The sequence below is a fragment of the Oncorhynchus mykiss genome, chromosome 8 (assembly GCF_013265735.2).
Source record: "Oncorhynchus mykiss isolate Arlee chromosome 8, USDA_OmykA_1.1, whole genome shotgun sequence".
Taxonomy (NCBI): Eukaryota; Metazoa; Chordata; class Actinopteri; order Salmoniformes; family Salmonidae; genus Oncorhynchus; species Oncorhynchus mykiss.
Window position 1 is genome coordinate 49,024,208 of NC_048572.1, and position 26,442 is coordinate 49,050,649.

Here is a 26,442-nt window from a genome sequence, read left to right on the forward strand (position 1 = left end):
GCGACAGTGGGTTTGTGCCCATTGGTGACGTTGTTGCCGGTGATGTCTGGTGAGGACCTGCCTTACAACAGGCCTACAAGCCCTCAGTCCAGCCTCTGTCAGCCTATTGCGGACAGTCTGAGCACTGATGGAGGGATTGTGCTTTCCTGGTGTAACTCGGCAGTTGTTGTTGTCATCCTGTACCTGTCCTTCAGGTGTGATGTTCGGATGTACTGATCCTGTGCAGTGTACTCATCCTTTGCAGTGTACTGATCCTTACACGTGGTCTGCCACTGCGGTGATGATCAGCTGTCCATTCTGTCTCCCTGTAGCTCTGTCTTAGGCGTCTCACAGTACGGACATTGCAATTTATTGCCCTGGCCAGATCTGCAGTCCTCATGCCTCCTTGCAGCATGCCTAAGGCACGTTCACGCGGATGAGGACGGACCCTGGGCATCTTCATTTTGGCATTTTTCAGAGTCGGTAGAAAGGCCCCTTTAGTGTCCTAGGTTTTCATAACAGTGACCATAATTGCATTAACGACCTTTCCACAGGTGCATGTTCAATAATTGTTTATAGTTCATTGAACAAGCATGGGAAGCAGTGTTTAAACACTTTACAATTAAGATCTGTGAAGGTATTTGGATTTTTACAAATTATCTTTGAAAGACAGGGTCGTTTCTTTTTTTGCTGAGTTTAGATGTAGAGCTGTAAATAGATTAATGCAATGTGCTTTGACATAGGACAGGGTAAGCATATCTCTGAATTCTGTGATCCCACGTAACATCATTTCAAAGACATTCTTCCATCCCCTTTCTCTTCCACCCCCCCATCTGTCAATTTCTCCTATTTATTCTTCCCTCCTGCCTTTCTGTCCTTCACCCTTTACAAGTCTCTCTACAGTAAGTGGATTTCATGAAAGCATTGTTATGGTGGTTTTGTCCATGACATTCATTTTGTGTCCTTTTACTTTGTCTTGCGAAGGCAGCAAATCACATTTAACTGATAGTTGTCTTTATTGTGTCAATTTAACATTTTTGGGGAATTTAAGGTTTCAGAAGATTAACTCAGTATATTTAAATTTTGTGTTTTCTTTTTGTTTTCGTGAGCTGTTGGATTCAGTGTTTAAAATGGGTATTTTTGTACAAATGGTTTTAATTTCCTCCTACATGAGTTATGGCTCATTGCATAGTCTAAATTATCAAAAACAATCTCATCTCCCTAACCCAGAGATACCTCTAAACCCTATTTTTACTGATGGTATATTAGCTTTTATCTTTCAGAGGGATTCGATTGTGTTGCCATTTGACTTGTACTGTGACATGCACATAAAAGTTTCTCATCTACAGGGTTTGGTCTGGCTAAAAACTGTGTTTGCTGTATCAGATGACTGTAGTTTGGATTATTTTAAATAATCTAAGTGCAGAGAGATTTTATCAAGGTATTTTATTATTCTTCCGCTTTGGTGTCAGGAAACATTCACCCAAACCCAGGCCCATTGGCTATGGATGAACTTCCCACTCCAAATTATTTTAAAACTAAATCGGGGTTGGGACTGATGCATATTAATGTGAGGAGTTTGATGCCGAAATTGGACATGATTAAAGTCTGAGTTCACACTGCTGACCCAGATGTCTTAGTACTGTCCGAGACCTGGCTTAAGAAATCTCTTCTGAATCAGTCTATAAGCTTGGATGGTTATAATGTTTATCGATGTGACCGACAAGGTAAGGGGGGAGATACAGTGCCTTGCGAAAGTATTCGGCCCCCTTGAACTTTGCGACCTTTTGCCACATTTCAGGCTTCAAACATAAAGATATAAAACTGTATTTTTTTGTGAAGAATCAACAACAAGTGGGACACAATCATGAAGTGGAATGACATTTATTGGATATTTCAAACTTTTTTAACAAATCAAAAACTGAAAAATTGGGCGTGCAAAATTATTCAGCCCCTTTACTTTCAGTGCAGCAAACTCTCTCCAGAAGTTCAGTGAGGATCTCTGAATGATCCAATGTTGACCTAAATGACTAATGATGATAAATACAATCCACCTGTGTGTAATCAAGTCTCCGTATAAATGCACCTGCACTGTGATAGTCTCAGAGGTCCGTTAAAAGCGCAGAGAGCATCATGAAGAACAAGGAACACACCAGGCAGGTCCGAGATACTGTTGTGAAGAAGTTTAAAGCCGGATTTGGATACAAAAAGATTTCCCAAGCTTTAAACATCCCAAGGAGCACTGTGCAAGCGATAATATTGAAATGGAAGGAGTATCAGACCACTGCAAATCTACCAAGACCTGGCCATCCCTCTAAACTTTCAGCTCATACAAGGAGAAGACTGATCAGAGATGCAGCCAAGAGGCCCATGATCACTCTGGATGAACTGCAGAGATCTACAGCTGAGGAGGGAGACTCTGCCCATAGGACAACAATCAGTCGTATATTGCACAAATCTGGCCTTTATGGAAGAGTGGCAAGAAGAAAGCCATTTCTTAAAGATATCCATAAAAAGTGTTGTTTAAAGTTTGCCACAAGCCACCTGGGAGACACACCAAACATGTGGAAGAAGGTGCTCTGGTCAGATGAAACCAAAATTGAACTTTTTGGCAACAATGCAAAACGTTATGTTTGGCGTAAAAGCAACACAGCTGAACACACCATCCCCACTGTCAAACATGGTGGTGGCAGCATCATGGTTTGGGCCTGCTTTTCTTCAGCAGGGACAGGGAAGATGGTTAAAATTGATGGGAAGATGGATGGAGCCAAATACAGGACCATTCTGGAAGAAAACCTGATGGAGTCTGCAAAAGACCTGAGACTGGGACGGAGATTTGTCTTCCAACAAGACAATGATCCAAAACATAAAGCAAAATCTACAATGGAATGGTTCAAAAATAAACACATCCAGGTGTTAGAATGGACAAGTCAAAGTCCAGACCTGAATCCAATCGAGAATCTGTGGAAAGAACTGAAAACTGCTGTTCACAAATGCTCTCCATCCACTGAGCTCGAGCTGTTTTGCAAGGAGGAATGGGAAAAAATTTCAGTTTCTCGATGTGCAAAACTGATAAAGACATACCCCAAGCGACTTACAGCTGTAATCGCAGCAAAAGGTGGCGCTACAAAGTATTATCTTAAGGGGGCTGAATAATTTTGCACGCCCAATTATTCAGTTTTTGATTTGTTAAAAAAGTTTGAAATATCCAATAAATGTCGTTCCACTTCATGATTGTGTCCCACTTGTTGTTGATTCTTCACAAAAAAATACAGTTTTATATCTTTATGTTTGAAGCCTGAAATGTGGCAAAAGGTCGCAAAGTTCAAGGGGGCCGAATACTTTCGCAAGGCACTGTGTAGCCATCTATATTAAAGACAGTTATGTGGTTACTGAACTAAGGTCTTTATCAAAACCAAAGCAGTTTGAGTTTTTAGCATTGAAGCTGCAGTTATTGAAAGCAGTGAACTTAGATTTGATAGGATGTTACGGACCTCCATCTGCAAAAGTAGAATCCCTGGATTCTCTGGCTGAACTGATACGTGGTTGGGGGGAAAATTAAATGGTCCTTATGGGCGATTTAAACTCGGATTGGTTATCTCCAAACTCTGAGGCCATAAGAGGACTGTGCAATACATGACATTTTACTCAAATTATAAATGTGGTCACAAGTCTCCATTTCAAAGACATCTCTAAGTCAAATTTATTGATGTTATTCTAACAAAATCTGCATAAATACTCGGCCGTTGGGATTTTCGCTAATGATTTAAGTGATCATTGTGCAGTTGCTTGCATTAGAGACACCAAAATTCTCAAAGTGCCCTCTCGGTTCATAGTCAAATTAAATTTTACGCAGTTCTGTGAGCAGGCATTCCTGCATGAACTTTATGCATGCACCTGGGATAGGATAGCGCTTATTCCAGATATCGAAGAGGGATTCTCTATCTCTATTTCTACTATCTGTGTAAACACCTCCCTCTCAAAAAGTATCGGGTAAGAGGTAGAGACAATCCCTGGTTTACAAGGGAATTATTTGATTTGATCCATAAATTAAATACACAATGGGCCAAAGCCAGGAAGGGTAATTCCCAGGCTGAATGGCAGTTATCCAGGGCACTGAGAAATAAGTGCACCTTGTTAATATGGAAATGCAAATCTAGCTTTGATTACGAATCTATCAAATCAAATCAAATTGTATTGGTCACATACACATGGTTAGCAGATGTTAATGCGAGTGTAGCGAAATGCTTGTGCTTCTAGTTCCGACAGTGCAGTAATATCTAATAAGTAATCCAACAATTTCACAACAACTACCTTATACACACAAGTGTAAAGGGATGAATACAAATATGTACATATAAATATATGGATGAGCGATGGCCATGCGGCATAGGCAAGATGCAGTAGATGGTAGAGAGTACAGTATATACGTATGAGATGAGTAATGTAGGGCATGTAAACATTATATAAAGTGGCATTGTTTAAAGTGACTAGTGATACATTTATAACATCCAATTTTTTATTTTTAAAGTGGCTAGAGATTTGATGACAACAGGATGATAACATGGTGAACAGGCAGTGGCTCGGGTGGTTGTTGTCCTTGATTATCTTTTTGGCCTTCCTGTGACATCGGGTGATGTAGGTGTCCTGGAGTTGTTTGCCCCCGGTGATGTGTTGTGAAGACCTCACTACCCTCTTACGGTTATGGGCGGAGCATTTGCCGTACCAGGCGGTGATACAGCCCGATAGGATGCTCTCGATTGTGCATCTGTAAAAGTTTGTGAGTGTTTTTGGTGACAAGCCAAATTTCTTCAGCCTCCTGCGGTTGACGAGGCACTGTTGTGCCTTCTTCACCACGCTGTCTGTGTGGGTGGACCATTTCAGTTTGTCTGTGATGTGTACGCCGAGGAACTTAAAACTTTCTACCCTCTCCACTACTGTCCCATCAATGTGGATGGAGGGGTGCTCCCTCTGCAGTTTCCTGAAGTCCACGATCATCTCCTTTGTTTTGTTGAGTGTGAGGTTATTTTCCTGACACCACACTCTGAGGGCCCTCACCCCCTCCCTGTAGGCAGTCTCGTCGTTGTTGGTAATCAAACTGTAGTGTCGTCTGCAAACTTGATGATTGAGTTGGAGGCGTGTATGGCCACGCAGTCATGGGTGAACAGGGAGTACAGGAGAGGGCTGAGAATGCCTTGTGGGGCTCTAGTGTTGAGGATCAGCGGGGTGGAGATGTTGTTTCCTACCCTCACCACCTAGGGGCGGCCTGTCAGAAAGTCCAGGACCCAGTTGCACAGGGCAGGGTCGAGACCCGGAGTCTCGAGCTTAAGGACGAGTTTGAAGGGTACTATGGTGTAAAATGCTGAGCTGTAGTCGATGCATTCTTACATAGGTATTCCTCTTGCCCAGATGGGTTAGGGCAGTGTGCAGTGTGATTGCGATTGCGTCGTCTGTGGACCTATTGGGGCGGTAAGCAAATTGCAGTGGGTATAGGGTATCAGGTAGGATGGAGGTGATATCCTAGTCTCTCAAAGCACTTCATGATGACAGAAGTGAGTGCTACGGGGCGATAGTCGTTTGGTTCAGTTACCTTAGCTTTCTTGGGAACAATGGTGGCCGTCTTGAGGCATGTGGCAGCAGACTGGGATAGGGATTGATTGAATATGTCCGTAAACACACCAGCCAGCTGGTCTGCGCATGTTTGAGGACGCGGCTAGGGATATCGTCTGGACCGGCAGCCTTGCGAGGGTTGACACGTTTAAATGTTTTACTCACGTTGGTTACGGTGAAGGAGAGCCCACAGGTTTTGGTAGCGGGCCGTGTCAGTGTCACTGTATTGTCCTCAAAGTGAGCAAACATGTTGTTAATTTGTCTGGGAGCAAGATGTCGGTGTCCGTGATGGGGCTGGTTTTCTTTTTGTAATCCGTGATTGACTGTAGACCTTGCCACATACATCTTGTGTTTGAGACGTTGAATTGCGACTCTACTTTGTCTCTATACTGACGCTTAGCTTGTTTGATTGCCTTGCGGAAGGAATAGCTACACAGTTTCCAATAGCCTTGCCATGATTAAAAGCAATGGTTTGCGCTTTCAGTTTTGTGTGAATGCTGCCATCAATCCACGGTTTCTGGTTATGGAATGATTTAATAGTCACCGCAGGTATTACATCTCCAATGCACTTGTTAATAAACTCGCTTAACATGTCAGCATATACATAAACGTTGTTGTCTGTTGCTATCCGGAACATATATCTCAGAAGTTAGAGTAGCAAGGATCCAGAATGCTGCCAGCTCCAGTTGCGCATTCGATATACTGATAAAATTTAGGGAGCCTTGTTTTCAGATGAGCTTTGTTAAAATCCCGAGCTACAATAAATGCAGCCTCCGGATATATGGTTTCCAGTTTACATAGAGTCCAGTGAAGTTCCTTCAGGGCCGTTGAGGTGTCTGCTTGAGGGGGGATATACATGGCTGTGATTATAATCGAAGAAAATTATCTTTTTAGATAATGCGGTCAGCATTTGATTGTAAGGAATTCTAGGTCAGGTGAACAAAAGGACTTGAGTTCCGGTATGTTGTTTTGATTACACTATGAGTCGTTAATCATAAGGCATACGTCCCCGCCCTTCTTCTTACCAGAGAGATGTTTGTTTCTGTCGGCGCGATGCTTGAAGAAACTGGGTGGCTGTACCGACTCTGATAACATATCGCAAGTGAGCCATGTTTTTGTGAAACAGAGAATGTCAGAGAGAATGTCTCTCTGGAAGGCAACCCTTGCTCGAATTTCGTATACCTTGTTGTCAAGAGCCTGGACATTTGCGAGAAGTATACTGGGGAGCGGTGAGCGATGTGACCGTCTACAGAGCCTGACCAGAAGACCGCTTTATCTGTCCTTCTGCGGAGCCGTTGTTGTGGGTCGCCTACTGGGATCAGATCCATTGTCCTGGGTGATGGTCCGAACAGAGGATCCACTTTGGGAACATCATATTCCTGGTCATAATGTTGGTAAATTGACATTGCTCTTATATCCAATAGTTCTTCCCAGCTGTATGTAATAAGACTTGAGATTTCCTGGGGTAACAATGTAAGAAATAATTCTTAAAAATAATAATACTGCATAGTTACCTAAGAATGCGAAGCGAGGTGACCATCTCTGTCGGCGCCATCTTGATGATCTACCAAGGCAAACCTCATTAACCCGACAAAATTATGGAAAGCCATTAAATCCATGAATGCTAACACAAACTCCTTTGGCGTTGACCTCAAATTCAATGGATGTGACTGGCAAGAATAAACTGCTTGACATGTTTAATGAGCATTTTGCTAAAGCTGGTGTTGGGTGTTGGGTTTGCTCCAGACATAGCTTTTTCTTTGATGTCCAAAAAGCTCAATTTTAGTCTCATCTGACCAGAGCACCTTCTTCCATTTGTTTGGGGAGTCTCCCACATGCCTTTTGGTGAACACCAATCATGTTTGCTTATTTTCTTTCTTTAAGCAATGGCTTTTTTTCTGGCCACTCTTCTGTTAAGCCCAGCTCTGTGTTTGGCTTAATGTGGTCCTATGGACAGATACTCCAATTTTCACTGTGGAGTTTTGCAGCTCCTTCAGGGTTATCTTTGGTCTCTTTGTTGCCTCTCTGATTAATGCCCTCCTTGCCTGGTCCGTGAGTTTTGGTGGGTGGCCCTTCCTTGGCAGGTTTGTTGTAGTGCCATATTCTTTCCTTTTTTTAATAATGGATTTAATGGTGCTCTGTGGGACGTTCAAAGGTGTGGATATTTTTTTATAACCCAACCCTGTTCTATACTCCTCCACAACTTTGTCCCTGACCTGTTTGGAGAGCTCCTTGGTCTTCATGGTGCCGCTTGCTTGGTGGTGACCCTTGCTTATTTGTGTTGCAGACTCTGGGGCCTTTCAGAACAGGTATACTGAGATCATGTGACACTTAGATTGCACACAGGTGGACTTATTTAACTAATTATGTTTCTTTTGAAGGTAATTGGTTGCACCATATCTTATTTAGGGGCAAAATAGCAAAGGGCGTGAATGCATATTCACGCACCACTTTTCCGTTTTTTTATTTTGTATAATTCTTTTAACAAGTACATTTTTTTCATTTCACTGCACCAATTCGGACTATTATGTGTATGTCCGTTACATGAAATCCAAAAAGAAATCAATTTAAATTACAGGTTATAATGCAACAAAATAGGAAAAAACGCCAAGGAGGATGAATACTTTTGAAGGCACTGTGCTTAAACTTATAACAAACAAATTATTGTATTTTTCTTGTCTATATTGAGTATATCATTTAAACATTCACAGTGTAGGTTGGAAAAAATTATTTGAACCCCTAGGCTAATGACTTCTCCTTGTCACACCCTGATCTGTTTCACCTGTTCTTGTAATTGTCTCCACCCCCTCCAGGTGTCGCTTGTTTTCCCCAGTGTATTTATCCCTGTGTTTCCTGTCTCTCTCTGTCAGTTCGTCTTGTATGTCCAAGTCAACCAGCAGTTTTTCCTGTTCTACTGCTTTTGCTAATTCTCGTTTTTGTAGTCCCACCAGTTTTGACCCTTAACTGTTTCTGGACTCTGTACCTGCCTGCCTGACCATTCTGCCTGCCTTGACCTCGAGCCTGCCTGCCACCCTGTACCACGACCATTCTCTTGCCAACTCCTTTTTGGATTAATAAACATCTAAGACTCCAACCATCTGCCTCCTGTGTCTGCATCTGGGTCTCATCTTGAGTTATGATAATACGAACTGGCCATGACAGACCCAGCAGACTTGGACCAGCTTCGCCACGCTATCTCCCTGCAGGGAGCCACCATTGGGAGACATGAAGAGCTGTTACAGGACCTTCTGGAAGGGCTTCGTTCTCTGACAGAACGCCACGACCAAGGGGTTAAGACTACTATGGAGCAAATTAAGGAGTTAACTTCTTTGATATAAGGGGTGCTCTTTTAATTTTTGGATAAAATTTTTTCCCGTTTTAAGCGCGATATTTTGTCACGAAAAGATGCTCGACTATGCATATAATTGACAGCTTTGGAAAGAAAACACTCTGACGTTTCCAAATCTGCAAAGATATTATCTGTGAGTGCCACATAACTGATGCTACAGGCGAAACCAAGATGAAATTTCAAACCGGAAATGCCCCAGATTTTGAAGGCGCTGTTTTTCAATGTCTCCTTATATGGCTGTGAATGCGCAAGGAATGAGCCTACACTTTCTGTCGTTTCCCCAAGGTGTTTGCAGCATTGTGACGTATTTGTAGGCATATCATTGGAAAATTGACCATAAGAGACTACATTTACCAGGTGTCCGCTCGGTGTCCTCCGTCGAAACTATTGCGTAATCTCCAGGTGCGTGCATTTTTCAATTTGGTTCAGAGGAGAAACCCAACTGCCAGGAATGACTTATCATCGAATAGATATGTGAAAAACACCTTGAGGATTGATTCTAAACAACGTTTGCCATGTTTCTGTCGATATTATGGAGTTAATTTGGAAAAAAGTTTGGCGTTGTAATGACTGCATTTTCGGGTTTTTTTCTTAGCCAAACGTGATGAAGAAAACGGAGCGATTTCTCCTACACAAATAATCTTTTTGGAAAAACTGAACATTTGCTATCTAACTGAGAGTCTCCTCATTGAAAACATCCGAAGTTCTTCAAAGGTAAATTATTTTATTTGCTTTTCTTGTTTTTGTGAAAATGTTGCCTGCTGAATGCTAGGCTTAATGCTATGCTAGCTATCAATACTCTTACACAAATGCTTGTGTAACTACGGTTGAAAAGCATATTTTGAAAATCTGAGATGACAGTGTTGTTAACTCATAGGCTGTCTGCCATATCTGAGAGACCCCAACCTCCCGGTACATTGTTTTCATTTTAGTGGTGAGTTGGTACAGCCTACCCCGGTTCCCCGAGAACCCCTGATTACCTCCTCGAGAGCGATATTCTGTAGATCATGGTACCTGTCGGGGCTTTCTTTAACAGTGTTCGCTAATTTTTGACCTACAGCCATCTTCGCTCCCTTCAGACCGATCAAAGATAGTGTATATTATTATGCTAATGTCGGGAAGGGCGCTCTCCTGGGCTACGGCTGTTTGTGAGCAACAATCCACCCTTTGTTGTCATCAGGAGGAATTCATGGCGGAGGTGAGGAAGGTATTCGAGTCTCCGGTATCTGGGAGAGAAGCGGTCAGTAAACTTCTTGATTTATGTCAAAACTCCTGGTAGTGTTGCATACTCTGCGGTTGATTTTTGCACGTTGGCCGCCGAGAGTGCCTGGAATCCAGAGTCTCTCTTTGATACCTTTCTTCACGGATTATCTGAGGTTGTAAAAGATAAGCTAGCTGCTTGGGAATTGCCGGTGGATCTCGACTCCTCATCACCCTAAACATGAAAATTGATGGACGCTTAAGGGAACGCAGGAGTGAGAGGAGGTCTGGCCTTGGGCACACTCGTTCACACACTATGGCTCGCTCATCTTTGAAGTATTCCACAAGTTCCCAAAGGCAGTTTTCCCGAGAGGATCCATTGCCACCTGAGCTCCCTCATGAATTATCAACGACGGGTGAGTTGGATTCTCCTGAGCCTATGCAACTGGGAAGAGATAGGTTATCTGTTGGGGAACACTCACGTAGGCTGAATTACAGCTGTTGTCTGTACTGTGGAGGGGCAGGACATTACATAGCTACCTGCCCTGTTAGGAAACCCTTGTCTCTGGTGGGTACAAGGACTTTGGTGAGTCATACTGGGCGTTCCCTAATTCCCATCACCCTCACACCTTTTTTTGTGCTTTTGCTGTGGGGAGACCAATCTAAGTTTCTCAGAGTGCTCATTGACTCTGGGGCTGATGAAAGTTTAATGGATGCTACTATTGCTTCTGAGCTAGGTATTCCTATTCAACCTCTCTCGGTTCCCATGGATGCTAAGGGCACTGGACGGCCGCTCAATAGGTGGAGTCACCCATAGTACTGTGCCCATTCAATTACGGATTTCCGCTAACCACAGTGAGACCATACAGTTCCTCCTCATTCCATGTTCCTGTTGTCTTGGGGTTTTCCTGCCTCCAAAAAACATAACCCTGTTATTGACTGGACCACAAGCTCCATCATGGGTTGGAGCTCATTTTGCCATTCCCACTGTCTTCAAGCAGCACAGCCTTCCACCAGACATCTTCCTCAGGACGTCAGCATGGCTTTGGATGTTTCTGTCATTCCCACTGAATACCATGACCTACTTGAAGTTTTCAGTAAGGCACGTGCCACCCCCGCACCGTCCTTATGATTGTGCCATTGATCTTCTCCCAGGCACCACAACACCGCGGGGTCGGCTATATTTTCTATCCGGGTCGGAGACCAAGGCTGTAGAAGGAGTGGATAGAGGAGTCTCTGGCTACTGGGGCCATCTGTCCATCTGCATCTCCTGCCGGCGCAGGGTTTTTCTTTGTGGAGAAGAAGGACAAGACCCTGCATCCGTGCATTGACTACCGGGGACTGAATGACATTACTGTCAAAATCGTTACCCCCTACCACTCCTTTCCTCTGCTTTTGAACCTCTCCTGTGGGTCACCATTTTTTCCAAGTTGGACCTTCAGAATGCCTACCACCTGGTTCAGATATGCGAAGGGGATGAGTGGAAAACCGCCTTCAACACAACCAGCGGATATTATGAGTATCAGGTCATGCCATTTGGACTCACCAGGCTTTGGTAAACGATGTGCTCCGGGACATGCTCTGCTCAACTGTTTTGTGTTTGTCTACCTTGACGACATCCTGTTTTTTTCCTGTCTGCCCAAGAACATGTTATTCACTTCAGGCAGGTCCTTCAGTGCTTCCTGGAGAACCAACTGTTTGTGAAAGCCAAGAAGTGTGAGTTCCACTGCTCTACAATCACTTTTTTGGGATATGTCATTGCTGAGGGTAATGTCCAGGTGGATCCTGGAAAGGTGAAAGCAATTGATGGATTGGCCACAACCTACGTCCAGGGTGCAGTTGCAACATTTCCTAGGATTTGCAAACTACTACCGCCATTTAATTTGAGGTTACAGCACCCTGGCGGCCCCCCTCTCTGCACTCACTTCTCCCAAAGTACCGTTAGTAAAGTAGTCTCCTGCTTTCAACAAAGCCTTTGCGGACATGAAGCATCGGTTCACAACAGCACTCATCCTCATCCATCTGGACCCGTTGCGTCAATTTGTGGTTGAGGTGGATGCATCTGATGTTGGAGTGGGGGCCATCCTGTCCCAGTGATCCGTCCAGGACCAAAAGCTTTATCCCTGTGCCTTCCTGTCTTATCGTCTCAATTCTGCAGAGAGGAACTACGACGTAGGCAACCGAGAACTCCTGGTGGTCAAGATGGCATTGTAAGAGTGGAGCCACTGGCTTGAAGGTCACTGTCACGCCCTGATCTGTTTCATCTGTCCTTGTGATTGTCTCCAGGTGTCGCTTATTTTCCCTGGTGTATTTATCTCTATGCCAGTTCATCTTGTATGATCAAGTTAACCAGCGTGTTTTTCCCGTGCTCATGCTTTACTATTCTCATTTACTAGTCCTCCCGGTTTTGACCTTTGCCTGTTTTTCTGGACTCCATTCCCGCCTGCCTGACCTCTAGCATGCCTGCTATTCTTTACCTCTGGAACTCTGAACTGGTTTTGACCTTTTGCCATTCTCTTGCCTACCCCTTTTGGATTGTTAATAAACATCTTGGACTGTAACCATCTGCCTCCTATGTCCTATGCTGCTCTATCATCCTCTTTTTTTCAACCTAATTGAGGAGAATAAGAAAAATCCAACATTTATTTTTGATACTGTCGCAAATCCAACTAAAAAGCAGCATTCAACAAAACATGAAAAAGCTGTTTTGCAGCAACTCACTGCCTTCCTGAAGACAAATAATGGTGTCAGACTAAAGCTCTGCATCTGTCCTCGTGCTCCTAGACCTTAGTGCTGCTTTTGAAACCATCGATCACCACAATCTTTTGGAGAGATTAGAAACCCTAATTGATCTACATGGACAAGTTATTGCCTGGTTTAGATCTTATCTGTCGGAAAGCTATCAGTTCGTCTCTGTGGATGGTTTGTCCTCTGACAAATCAATTGTAAGTTTCAGCGTTCCTCAAGGTTCCGTTTTAGTACCACTATTGTTTTCACTATATATTCTACCTCTTGGTGATGTCATTCGGAAACACAATGTCAACTTTCACTGCTGTGCGGACTACACAGAGCTGTACATTTGCATGAAACATGGTGAAGCCCCAAAATTGTGTTTCAGACATAAGGAAGTTTTTTACTTATAAACTAGGATAAAAAAACAGATGCTAATTCTAGGTCCCAAGAAACAAAGATATCTGCTGTTGGATCTGACAATTAATCTTGATTTGTTGTACAGTCCTCTCAAATAAAACTGTGAAGGACCTCGGCATTACTCTGGACAGTCTTTTGACGAACATATCAATAATATTTCATGGACAGCTTTTTTCCACCTTCGTAACATCTGAAACCTTTTGTCCAAAAATTATGTAGAAAAGCTAATCCATGCTTTTGTCTAGATTACACTACTGCAATGCTCTACTCTCCGACTACCCGGATGAAGCACAAAATGAACTTCAGTTAGTGCTAAACACGGCTGCTAGAATCCTGACTAGAACCAAAAGACGCAGGCATCCTTATTGTCCCTAGACTTTCTAAGCAGACAGCTGGAGGCAGGGCTTTCTCCTATAGAGCTCAATTTCTATGGAATTATTTGCATATTCACGTGAGAAACGCAGACTTGGTTTCGACCTTTAAGTCTTTACTGAAAACTCATCTCTTCAGTAGTTCCTATGACTGAGTGTAGTCTGGCCCAGGGTTCGAAGGTGGATGGCAAGGCACTGGAGGGACGAACTGCCCTTGCTGTCTCTACCTGGCCGGCTCCCCTCTCTCCACTGCCTCTGACCCTATTACGGGGGATGAGTCACTGGCTTACTAGTGCTCTTCCATGCCATCCCGGTGGAGGAGATTTTTGAGGGCTATATACTCAGCCTTGTCTCAGGGTGGTAAGTTGGTGGTCTGTTTTTATCCCTCTAGTGGTGTGGGAGCTGTGCTTTGGCAAAGTGGGTGGGGTTATATCCTGCCTGGTTGGCCCTGTCCGGAGGTATCGTTGGACGAGGCCACAGTGTCCCCCAACCCACCCCAGTCTCCAGTATCTATGCTGCAATAGTCTATGTGCCGGGAGGCTAAGGTCAGTCTGTTATATCTGGTGTAATGTGTGAATTTTATGAATGCTCCCTCTAATTCTCTCTCTCTCCTTCTCTCCCTCCCCTCCCGGAGGACCTGAGCCCTAGGATCATGCCTCACGATTACCTAGCCTGATGACTCTTGGCTGTCCCCCAGTCCACCTGGTCATGCTGCTGCTCCAGTTTCAACTGTAATGCCTGCGGCTAGGGAACCTAGAGCCTGGTTCCTCTCTAGGGTTCTTCCTAGGTTCCTGCCTTCCTAGGGAGTCTTTCCTAGCCACCATGCTTTTACATCTGCATTGCTTGCTGTTTGGGATTTTAGACTGAGTTTCTGTAAAGCACTTTGTGACATCCCCCTATCTCCCCCATTCCCTTCTTCTCCCCCCATTTCTCATTATGCACCACCGTGGGGCTCCCAGGCCCAGCAAGGGTGAATGGAACAATGGAACGATGCCAAATCATTCCGGGTCCAGGTAGGAGTGGGAAAACTATCAGGAGTTGGATCACTCAAGCCGGAAGATAAATTTCACAGGGAAAACAGATGGTTTTCCATCCTCCATTAATCTCTCACTGGCTGACGGCTGGTCTAAATTGAGTCGCTCTCCTCCTGCTTCTTCCATTGATCTTTATCAGTCTCACACTACCCCCACCCCCCTGCACAGATGCACCCATCCACAAAGGTGCAATCTCTCGTGATAACACCACTCACGTGATGGATTAAGTAAGAGTTGCCATGAGCTTTGGGGGACCCCTGAACCTAAGCCCATTAAGGTTCCTGGTCTGACTGTATTGTGTACAAAGCACTCTGTGAACGCTATAGGGACCTGTGCCTTATAGTGTGTGACAAACCTCTTCAAGGTTAGGAAAGCGTCACCAAAATCACCCCAGAATGAGAGTTCTGTCGAACAGGACACCTGTATGTTGGTTTCTCCGTCCTGGTCTGCCCAGGCCGCAGGCGTGGTCAAGGATAGCAGGGTTCGGTACACAAATCGGGTTCTCGGTAGGTCCAGGTCCAAACGTCAACTGTTAAGTCCAAACAGTCCAGGTCATACACGATAAATCCAACTGATATATATATTGTCACTTCCTCTTTGCCTATGGTTCACAGATCCCCCAGCCCCTTCCTCTCTCTCTTCCCGGTTTGTCTTGACCCCTTATCTGTGGGTCGGTCCCACCTTCCGAGCTTCTGGGGATTGTCGTTTTTGGCGATCGGCCTATTTTGTGATCTGTAGTTCTGGTCAGTGAGAGGGCAGAGCCCGTTTATTAGTTCTACCCTCACATATCTGCCATTTATCACTCGGCCCCCTTCTTTGCCACAAGTGCCAGAAAGTCCCATCTGCTCTCCACTGCCACTCTCCCAGCGAAGCTGACTTGAAGTGTCAGGTTTCATACACCACATTTGTGTAGAGAGTAAAGTGTCACATTACCTGGCCTATCCAGAGAAATAATTGATTTTCTCTTCCTCTGAGTGAACGAGCCCAGCCTGGGAGACTGCATATAAACAGTGACAGCTAATCTAGCCGTTGTAGTTTCACCTCGCTGTGATATTCTGAGCCGGATTTACCTCTATCAACATGAAAAAATACTATATAATTTGATATAATTAAAAAAATATGACTTTGTCTTGATCACAGACTGACAAAATCACTTGGTGCTTAAAGCTGAAGTTGTAATGAGTCTGCACACATTTGAATGTTGTCTCTGCGCCCTTCAGTGGACGTTTATAAGAAAATTCGCTATTGGTGGTTAAATGAAGTAGTGACAATACTGTACTGTCTCTAATGATAATAATTTATTAAACTTTTATAAAGCTATTAATTACATAAAGAAATCTCAATGGCACTGTAAAACAACAAAAAACAAAGCAATTTTAAAACATAACTAATCATCATGAATAGATCGACTTTCAAGAGACTGGAGGTTGAGAAAGTTAATGGATTGAGGAGGTGATCAAAGGGGAGCCGGGAGCAGGCAGGCACCACATTATCATCATGGTGTCTCACCATCCACGCCCTCTGTGACTTCATAGTAGGACTCAGTCATATGAAGTTAGAGTTCTGTACTAGGCACTGGACTAGTAGCTAGCTAGATACTCTTCACTACTAGCAAAATGCAGCACCCACTTGGGCGCCAGAAAGCACATCACACTTCAATAGTAATTCAGGATTAGCCTTATAACTTAGTCCACCATTCAGTCTCATCTCTGTACACCTCTGCTTCTCTCCATCCTCAACCTCTAGACAGTTGGCATAATCGAATAAAACATTGCATGCTAGCCAGCCAACATAAAAAATGTTATAAAAACTATTAATTATTACAAATACTTATTGTTACTATATTTAAAAGCATTTCAGTCATTTCAAGCCCTATTGCCCTAGTTTTGTTGAATATGAAAAAATGTACTGTATGTGTTTTCATTAATAAAAGAATGATACAAAAATGACTGTTTCAAAATGCATATGTTTATTTCAACTACATTTTACTTGCACTTCCCCATATCACAGCCATGGGTAAAACATTTCTGAGATAATCAATGTATTTGTTTCACTGTTGTATCGTCAGTTTCTCGAGCCAAAACGTCTTGATGGCCTTCACAAGTTAATCTTTGCTTGTAGGACTGGCAGAGCTATGGATGAACGTTTTCAGTTGATGTCAAACAAATTTGATCGTGTTCAAATCAGGACACCTACATGTAGAGTTGAAAAAAAAGTGTTACATATACTGTAGGCCTTCAATAAGCGTGGTGAGTCTCACTATTGTAAAAAAGTTAAGTCGTGCTGTGGTAAAGTGGTCTACTTACTCTGCTGGCGTCTTGACCCAGTTTATGTCCTCATTTGCAATGTTAACCCAGGCAGCAGGGTGTTTTGGGTCATTGTCTGCATTTGAACAAAAAAAAAGGACACTAGCCTAACAGCCAGCATTAGGCAGAATAATAGAAATCGATTTCTCTCTCTATGAGTGATTTTTAAAAAAAACATGTTTTATTTATACAGGTAAGTCAATTAAGAACACATTTTAATTTACAATGACGACTGTGAAACACATAAATAAACAACAATTAAACACCTTAAATTGCTGGCATTATAATTGGGGAGAACAGGCTTGTGGTAACGACTGGAGCAGAACTTGTGGAATGGTATCAAATACATCAAACACATGATGTGCATTCACAATTGCTCGGCTTCAAAAGCCCTAATTAATAAATGGAGCACATGTGCTCGAAGATGCCTTCTGGTGGTTTGAACAAGCCTTGATGGCAAACCGAACACTATACAGCAGTATGATGCAACCTTTAAAGGTGCACTATGCAGAACTCTTGCCATTTTCTGGTTTCTAAAATTCCAATAGTGTGCCTAATTTCAGATTATGTGACAAAACAAGCATAGAGGACGTAGAGAATCATTGTAATATCTAAACCACTATGAAATATATTTTCAATAACAAACAATATTATATTTTCAGCTGTTTAAAGCTGATGTACAAAACTGAAAGTAAAAGCACTCCAAGTGGGCTGTCATATTGCTTTTACTGAGGAGTGGCTTCCGTCTGGTCACTCTACCATAAAGGCCTGATTGGTGGAGTGCTGCAGACATGGTTGTCCTTCTGGAAGTTTCTCCCATCTCCACAGAGGAACAAAGTTTGGCCACTGTGTTCATGGGGACCTTCAATGCTGCAGACATTTTTTGGGGTACCCTTACCCAGATCTATGCCTCGACACAATCCTGTCTCGGAGCTCCACGGACAACCCCTTTGATCTCATTGTTTGGTTTTTGCTCGGACATGCACTGTCAACTGTGGGACCTTACATAGACAGGTGTGTGCCTCACCAAATCATGTTCAATCAATTGAATTTACCACAGGTGGACACCAATCAAGTTGTAAAAACAGCTCAAGGATGACCAATGGAAACAGGATGCACCTGAGCTCAATTTCAAGTCTCATAACAAAGGGTCTAAACACTTATGTAAATAAGGTATTTCAGTTTTATTTCTTTTTGAACGTGCACTTTTTTTAAAACCTGTTTTCACTTTGTTGTGGAACTCTATTGGAGGGATGTGGCACCATTCTTTTGTGGGAAATTCCATCATTTGGTGTTTTGTTGATAGAGGTGGGAAACACTGTCTCAGACACAGCTCCAAAATCTCCCATACGTGTTCAATTGGGTTGAGATCTGTTGACTGACATGGACATGGCTTACATCAGTTTCATGCTCATCAAATCATTCAGTGACCACTCATGCCCTGTGGATGGACCATTACCATGGTGGCCAAAATGATGTCCTGCCCAGCATGTTTATACATGACCCTAAGCATGATGGGATGTTAATTGCTTAATTAACTCAGGAACTACACCTGTGTGGAAGCACCTGCTTTCAACGTACTTTGCTTTCATTATACTTTCGTATACCCATATGTACATAGTTACCTCAATTACCTCATACCCCGTATATAGCCATATTGTAACGGTCTTCTTCCTCCTCTGACGAGGAGTAGTAGGAAGGATCGGAGGACGAATGCGCAGCATGGTAAGTGTTCATGATACTTTTAGTAGAAGACAGAAAAATACAAAATAAAAACGTGAAATAACAAAAAACCGAAACAGTGGAACTGAGTGTGGAACACTCAGACACAGAAAATAATCACCCACAAATCAAGGGTGAAAACAGGCTGCCTAAGTATGGTTCTCAATCAGGGACAATCATTGACAGCTGCCTCTGATTGAGAACCATACCAGGGCAAACATAGAAAAACAAACATAGACAACTCACCCAACTCACGCCCTGACCATACTAAAACAAAGACATAAAAAAAGAACTAAGGTCAGAACGTGACACATTACTTTTACTTGTTATTGTTATTCACTGTATATTTATTCCTTGTGTCACTTTTTCTTGTTTTTATTTAAAATATTGTGTTTATCTTAATGCTGCATTGTTGGAAAATGACCCGTAAGTAAGTTGTTAGTCTATACCTGTTGTTTACAGAGCAAGAGTGTGTTAAATGCAATTGATAGATTAGATTTTTTGTATCTCTCATTTATTGAAGTGTTTCCAATATTTTAACAGTAACCTGTAGGTAAAGTTCAATGCATCCCACTGAGTACATTCAATGCTCTAGTCAATACTCATTCAGAATACAAAACTTGACTTTAAAAGCTGAATGTGAAGTTTCAATCTACAGAAAAAGATTATGGTAATTCTAGGAACAACTTCAAACAATGTTGTGGTTGATTATTTTATCTCTTCCTCTACTGCTATCAATGTCAATTCAACTGAATAAATCAAGCTAACGCTTGTTCGTTAAAGATGCTCAGTTAAGAGTAAATAAAGCACATAATTCATTGTTTACTTCCTATTTAACTATGGATGATCTTCAAGACCTTTTAGCGATATGACATCCCAGGCTTCATTCATGCATGGCTCCTGATGGTGAGAACATGTTCCTAGTTTAATGAATGCATTAGACGACCATCGACTCCATGTCTACATTCACTGGCATTTCACACTTTGGTGTTCTAATCAACTGCTGACAATTGAGAGACTGTAAAGATTACGTTCTAATTAGTCAAGTCAAGAGGGGGCAGAGGGAATTAGAATTTCTACACCTTAGGACGTTAGTCAGCACAAAGATGGACTGTCTATAGGGCAGTTCGGGGAAATGCCAGATGGGCTGGTTCATCTTTAGCCTATTGGGCAGTCTGAATTGGGGTGGATTTACGCAGAATAGTCATTTTTTAAGCTAATAATGGGGGCCTCAAGGGAAAAATGGGCTGATGTGTTAGAAATGTGTGGGCCAATTTCTGTCTCGTAGTCCGTCCCTGACACGAGTCAACATACAGTGGGAATCGAAGACGGTCTCATGGAAAAGCCACCGATTTTGGACAGTTCTACTACCTAACCAACAACATCTCTATTTTACTATTTTGTATAGTAAACCCTGATGAAGGACATACTGTGTGAAACCTCTCCCCTGTAACAAGTACTGCACTGTATCACCTGTCATAGTACAGTAACTATGATTTATCCATTTGTTTTGGCTACCACCTGTGTCCAAGAGAAGAGAACTACTGCCCTCCCAGTGTTTGTTTCAAGAAAATGTTGTTATCTAAAGCAATAGAGATATGACAGGATTAATATTGGATGACAATATCTTGTTCTCCATGACAGATGAAAACAGGTCACTATGGTCCGGACTTGATTCCTGCCCAGGTCACGAGTAATGCCCATATTATTAACTTCAATGATATAGGGCAACATTTTGATTTCTGCCTAAATATACCCAAACATAATGATTTTGCATGTGATGGTAAGCAATAAATAAACAAACAAGTTGCGTAGTTTTAGAAAGTTCTGGAACTCACCCTCCTGGTCATATTGTTAATAAATTGCAGAGGTGTACTCACTTTTGAGGGCACAAGCTCAAGCACATATGAAAGATCATATATACAGTGGGGCAAAAAAAGTATTTAGTCAGCCACCGATTGTGCAAGTTCTCCCACTTAAAAAGATGAGAGAGGCCTGTAATTTTCATCATAGGTACACTTCAACTATGACAGTCAAAATGATCACAAGAACGATGAGCAAAAATCCCAGAACCACACAGGGAGACCTAGTGAATGACCTGCAGAGAGCTGGGACCAAAGTAACAAAGCCTACCTTCAGTAACACACTACACCGCCAGGGACTTAATCCTGCAGTGCCAGACGTGTCCCCCTGCTTAAGCCAGTACATGTCCAGGCCCGTCTGAAGTTTGCTAGAGAGCATTTGGATGATCCAGAAGAAGATTGGGAGAATGTCATATGGTCAGATGAAACCAAAATATAAGATGAAGATGAAACGTGGCTGGGGCTTTCAGCATGACAATGATCCCAAACACACTGCCCGGGCAACGAAGGAGTGGCTTCGTAAGAAGCATTTCAAGGTCCTGGAGTGGCCTAGCCAGTCTCCAGATCTCAACCCCATAGAAAATCTTTGAAGGGAGTTGAAAGTCCGTGTTGCCCAGCAACAGCCCCGAAACATCACTGCTCTAGAGGATATCTGCATGGAGGAATGGGCCAAAATACCAGCAACAGTGTGTGAAAACCTTGTGAAGACTTACAGAAAACGTTTGACCTCTGTCATTGCCAACAAAGGGTATATAACAAAGTATTGAGATAAACTTTTGTTATTGACCAAATACTTATTTTCCACCATAATTTGCAAATAAATTCATTAAAAATCCTACAATGTGATTTTCTGCATTTTTTTCTCATTTTGTCTGTCATAGTTGAAGTGTACCTATGATGAAAATTACAGGCCTCTCTCATCTTTTTAAGTGGTTAATTAATTTTATAAATAGAAAAACTATAGGCCCTTAACCAATGTTCTCTGTAGACACACATAGGCACAACGTGCTGCAATTGGAGGGGATTTTCACACATAGGCCAGGCTAATGTGGCTAATTGATTCGTGTGAAATGTATTGTGTGAAAAATTATAATACTGTTTGTTTGCCTGGCTGAGTCAATGAGCTTAACTCTTCGGAAACCAAAGTTACTAATTAAGGCATTTCATTTATTCGTTATGGAAGGCTTGGCCTATTCAGAATGGTATTTTGCAAAATCAAGCTCTATTTGTGATTTGAAAACCAAGAGAACAGAAGATAAATGCTGGTTTCAATGGCATATGAGGAAGTATAAATTCATTCCCTCAATGGTTGGATTTTGGCTTGGCTACCGAAGCAAGGTTATAAATGCCTCATTAGGACTATATGAAGTAAAATGTACAGATTATGTTCTGTCTAGGGATGTGACAAATCAAAAAAAAACTTAACATTTAAACATTTAACATTTAAAACAATCAGTTTTCCATTAAAACGATAAGATCATAAAAAATCATAATTCCATGTGAATTCACAATCCAGCTGTGCTTTTCAGATGGTTAAGTATTTCCCCCGGAATACCATTACTGTACCTCAATTCCACATCTCAAAGCTTGCATTTCCTTCTCATTTAACTTCTCAAAGTATTGTCATACAGGACTTCGCTGCTGTCGTTCTGCCATTTTTCCAACTGTTAACCACGATGATGTGGTTAGTGGTCGAGATTGAAATCAAATAATTGATTCCTAAACTCCCGGTGTCGACTCCCATTTCTGAGTGTCAAGGTTCGACTCCCAAGATTCACTATTTTTGGAATGGAGGAGACGGATTAGTTGCCTTTGGAAACAACTGAGCAGGGGGAGGGCAGTAGTTGGAGGGCGCGAGAGGGAAGAGGGCGGACACCTCGGCGGAAATGGAGTCCCTAGAGAAAGCAATAACAAGATGGTTGCCAGGGGTAGTGCAGTATTATCATAAGGAGACATACACTTATGTCTAAGAGAGAGAAGGAAGAAGAGGGTGAGCTTGAGACAGATAAAAATGGTGGAAAAAAGGGAGATGTTTGTTAAAGAAGAATGGTAGAAAGTGAAAGCAGAGAGAGCTGAAGAAATGGAAGTGAATGAGGGTGAAGTATCAGAGGTGGTAGGTGTGGTGTCGGAGACCGAGGTATGCACCGAGGATCAGGAAAAAGATGAGTCTGTGACAGTTTATTTTTATTTATTTCTTTCTCCTTTATTTAAACCAGGTAGGCCAGTTGAGAACAAGTTCTCATTTACAACTGCGACCTGGCCAAGATAAAGCAAACCAGTGCGACAAAAACAACACAGAGTTAAACATAAACAAACGTCAAGTCAATAACACAATAGAAAAATTTACAGTGTGTGCAAATGTAGAAGAGTAGGGAGGTAAGGCAATAAATAGGCCATAGAGGTGAAATAATTACAATTTAGCATTAACGCTGGAGTGAAAGATGTGCAGATGATGATGTGCAAGTAGAGATACTGGGGTGCAAAAGAGCAAGAAGATGAATAACAATATGGGGATGAGGTAGTTGGGTGTGCTATTTACAGATTGGCTTTGTACAGGTACCATAATCGGTAAGGTGCTCTGACAGCTGATGCTTAAAGTTAGAGAGGGAGATATAAGCTCCAGCTTCAGAAATTTTTGCAATTGGTTCAAGTCATTGGCAGCAGAAAACTGGAAGGAAATGTGGCCAAAGTAAGAGTTGGCTATGGGGATGAACAGTGAAATATAGGTGCTGGAGCACGTGCTATGGATGGGTGTTGCTATGGTGACCAGTGAGCTGAGATAAGACAGGGTTTTACCTAGCAAAGACTTATAGATAACCTGGAGCCAGTGGGTTTGGCAAAGAATATGTAGCGAGGGCTAGCAAACGAGAGCATACAGGTCGCAGTGGTGGGTAGTATGTGGGGCTTTGGTGACAAAACAGATGGCACTGTGATAGACTACATCCAATTTTCTGAGTAGAGTGTTGGAGGCTATTTTGTAAATGACATTGCCAAAGTCAAGGATTGGTAGAATAGTCAGTTTTACGAGAGTATGTTTGGTAGCATGAGTGAAGGAGGCTTTGTTGCGAAATAATCAGATTCTAAATTACATTTTGGATTGGAGATGCTTAATGTGAGTCTGGAAGGAGAGTTTACAGTCTAACCAGACACCTAGGCATTTGTAGTTGTCCACATACTCTAAGTCAGAACTGTCCAGAGTAGTGATGCTAGTCGGGCGGGTGCGGGCAGCAATTGGTTGAAGAGCATGCATTTAGTCTTTACTAGCATTTAAAAGCAGTTGGAGGCCACGGAGGGAGTTTTGTATGGCATTGAAGCTCGTTTGGAGGTTTGTAAACACAGTGTCCAAAGAAGGTCCAGGTGTATACAGAATGGGGTCTTCTGCGTAGAGGTGGATCAGACAATCACCAGCAGCAAGAGCGACATCATTGATATATGCAGAGAAAAGAGTTGGCCCGAGAATTGAATCCTGTGGCACCCCCATAGAGACTGACAGAGGTCCGGACAACATGCCCTCCGAATTTGACACATTGAGTTCTATCTGTGAAGTGGTTGGTGAACCAGGAGAGGCAGTCATTTGAGAAACCAAGGCTATTGAGTCTGCCGATGAGGATGTGGTGATTGACAGAGTCGAAAGCCTTAGCCAGGTCGATGAAGACGGCTGCACAGTACTGTCTTTTATCGATGGCAGTTATGATATCGTTTAGGACCTTGAGCGTGGCTGAGGTGCACCCATGACCAGTTCGGAAACCAGATTGCATAGTGGAGAAGGTACGGTGGGATTTGAAATGGTCGGTGATCAGTTTGTTAACTTGGCTTTTGAAGATTTTAGAAAGGCTTGGCAGGATGGATATAGGTCTATAACAGTTTTGGTCTGGAGTGTCTCCCCCTTTGAAGAAGGGGATGACCGTGGAAGCTTTCCAATCTTTGGGTATCTCAGACGATACGAAAGAGAGGTTGAACAGGCTAGTAATAGGGCTTGCAACAATTATTTTAGAAAGAGAGGGTCCAGATTGTCTAGCCAAGCTAATTTGTAGGGATCCAGATTTTGCTGTCTGGTTTTAGGTGAAGGAGAAGCGGGGGGAGGCTTGGGCAAGTTGCTGCAGGGGGTGCAGAGCTGTTGGCCGGTGTAGCAGTAGTTAGGTGGAAAGCATCGCCATCCGTAGAAAAATGTTTATTGAAATGATCGTAGATTTATCAGTAGTGACAGTGTTTCCTAGCCTCAGTGCAGTGGGTAGCTGGGAGGAGGTGCGCTTATTCTCCAGTCCCAAAACTTTAGCCTTAGATTTCCTAACTGACTGTGTATAGTGGTTCCTGACTTCCCTGAAAAGTCGCATATCTTGGTGGCTATTCGATGCTATTGCAGAACGCCACAGGATGTGGTCAAGGGCAGTGACCGTGGACCCATTACGGACGCAGGCGATGAGGCAGTGATTGCTGAGATCCTGATTGAAGACAGCACAGGTATATTTAGAGGGCAAGTTGGTCAGGATGATATCTAAGAGTGTGCCCAAGGTTAAGGATTTATGGTTGTACCTGGTAGGTTCCTTGATAATTTGTGTAAGACTGAGGGCATCTAGCATAGATTGTAGGACGGCCGGGGTGTTAAGCATATCCTAGTTTAGGTCACCTAACAGTACAAACTCTGAAGATAGATTGGGGGCAATCCATTCATATATGGTGTCCAGCGCACCGCTGGGCGCTGAGAGGAGTCTATAATAAGCCGAAATGGTGAGAGACTTGTTTCTGGAAAGGTGGATTTCTAAAAGTAGAAGCTTGAATTGTTTGGGCACAGACCTGGATAGTATGACAGAACTCTACAGGCTATCTCTGCAGTAGATTGCAACGGCACCCCCTTTAGCAGTTCTATATTGTCGGAAAATGTTGTAGTTGGGGATAGACATTTCAGGATATTTGGTGGCCTTCCTAAGCCAGTATTAAGACACAGCTAGGACATCAGGGTTGGCTGAGTGTGCTAAAGCAGTGAATAAAACAAACTTCAGGAGGCTTCTAATGTTAACATGCATGAAACCAAGGATTTTACGGTTACAGGAGTCAACAAATCAGAGCGCCTGGGGAATGGGAGTGGTGCTGGGTTAACCTCTACATCACCAGAGGAACAGAGGAGGAGTAGGATAAGGCTAAAGGCTATAAGAACTGGTCGTCTAGCACGTTCGGAACAGAGTAAAAGAAGCAGATTTCTGGGCGTGGAACAATAGATTCAAGGCATAATGTACAGACAAGGGTATGGTAGGATGTGAGTACAGTGGAGGTAAAGCTAGGCATTGAGTGATGATGAGAGAGGTTTTGTCTCTAGAGGCACCAGCTAAGCCAGGTGAGGTCACCGCACCTTTTGCCAATTGGCAAAAGAGGTATTGTAGCCCAAGAATTGGCTGGTGAAACCTCTTCGGCTAGCCAAGAGATCTAGCTCGAGGCTAGCTCCAGGCTAACTGGTGCTTGCTTCGGGACAGAGACGTTAGCCAGGAGTAGCCACTCGGATTGCAGCTAACTAGCTGCGATGATCCGGTGTAAAGGTTCAGAGTTTGCGGTAGGAATCCGGAGATGTGGTAGAGAAAAAGTCGTCCGATATGCTCTGGGTTGATATCGCACTGTGTAGACTGGCAGGTATTGACCAAGCTGAGGCTGGCTGATGTCCGAGTTAACGGTAAAGACCGCTAGCTGACTACTAAGTAACTGACTACTAGCTTGTAGCTAGTTAGCTGGCTAGCTTCTGATCGGGGTTCCGGTTCTAAAGTATAAAAATATCAGATCCGTACCACATTGGGTCCTGCGGGTTGCAGGAGAGTATATTCAGTCCGTAGATGGAAAGTGAGATTAAAATATATACTAAATATATATGTT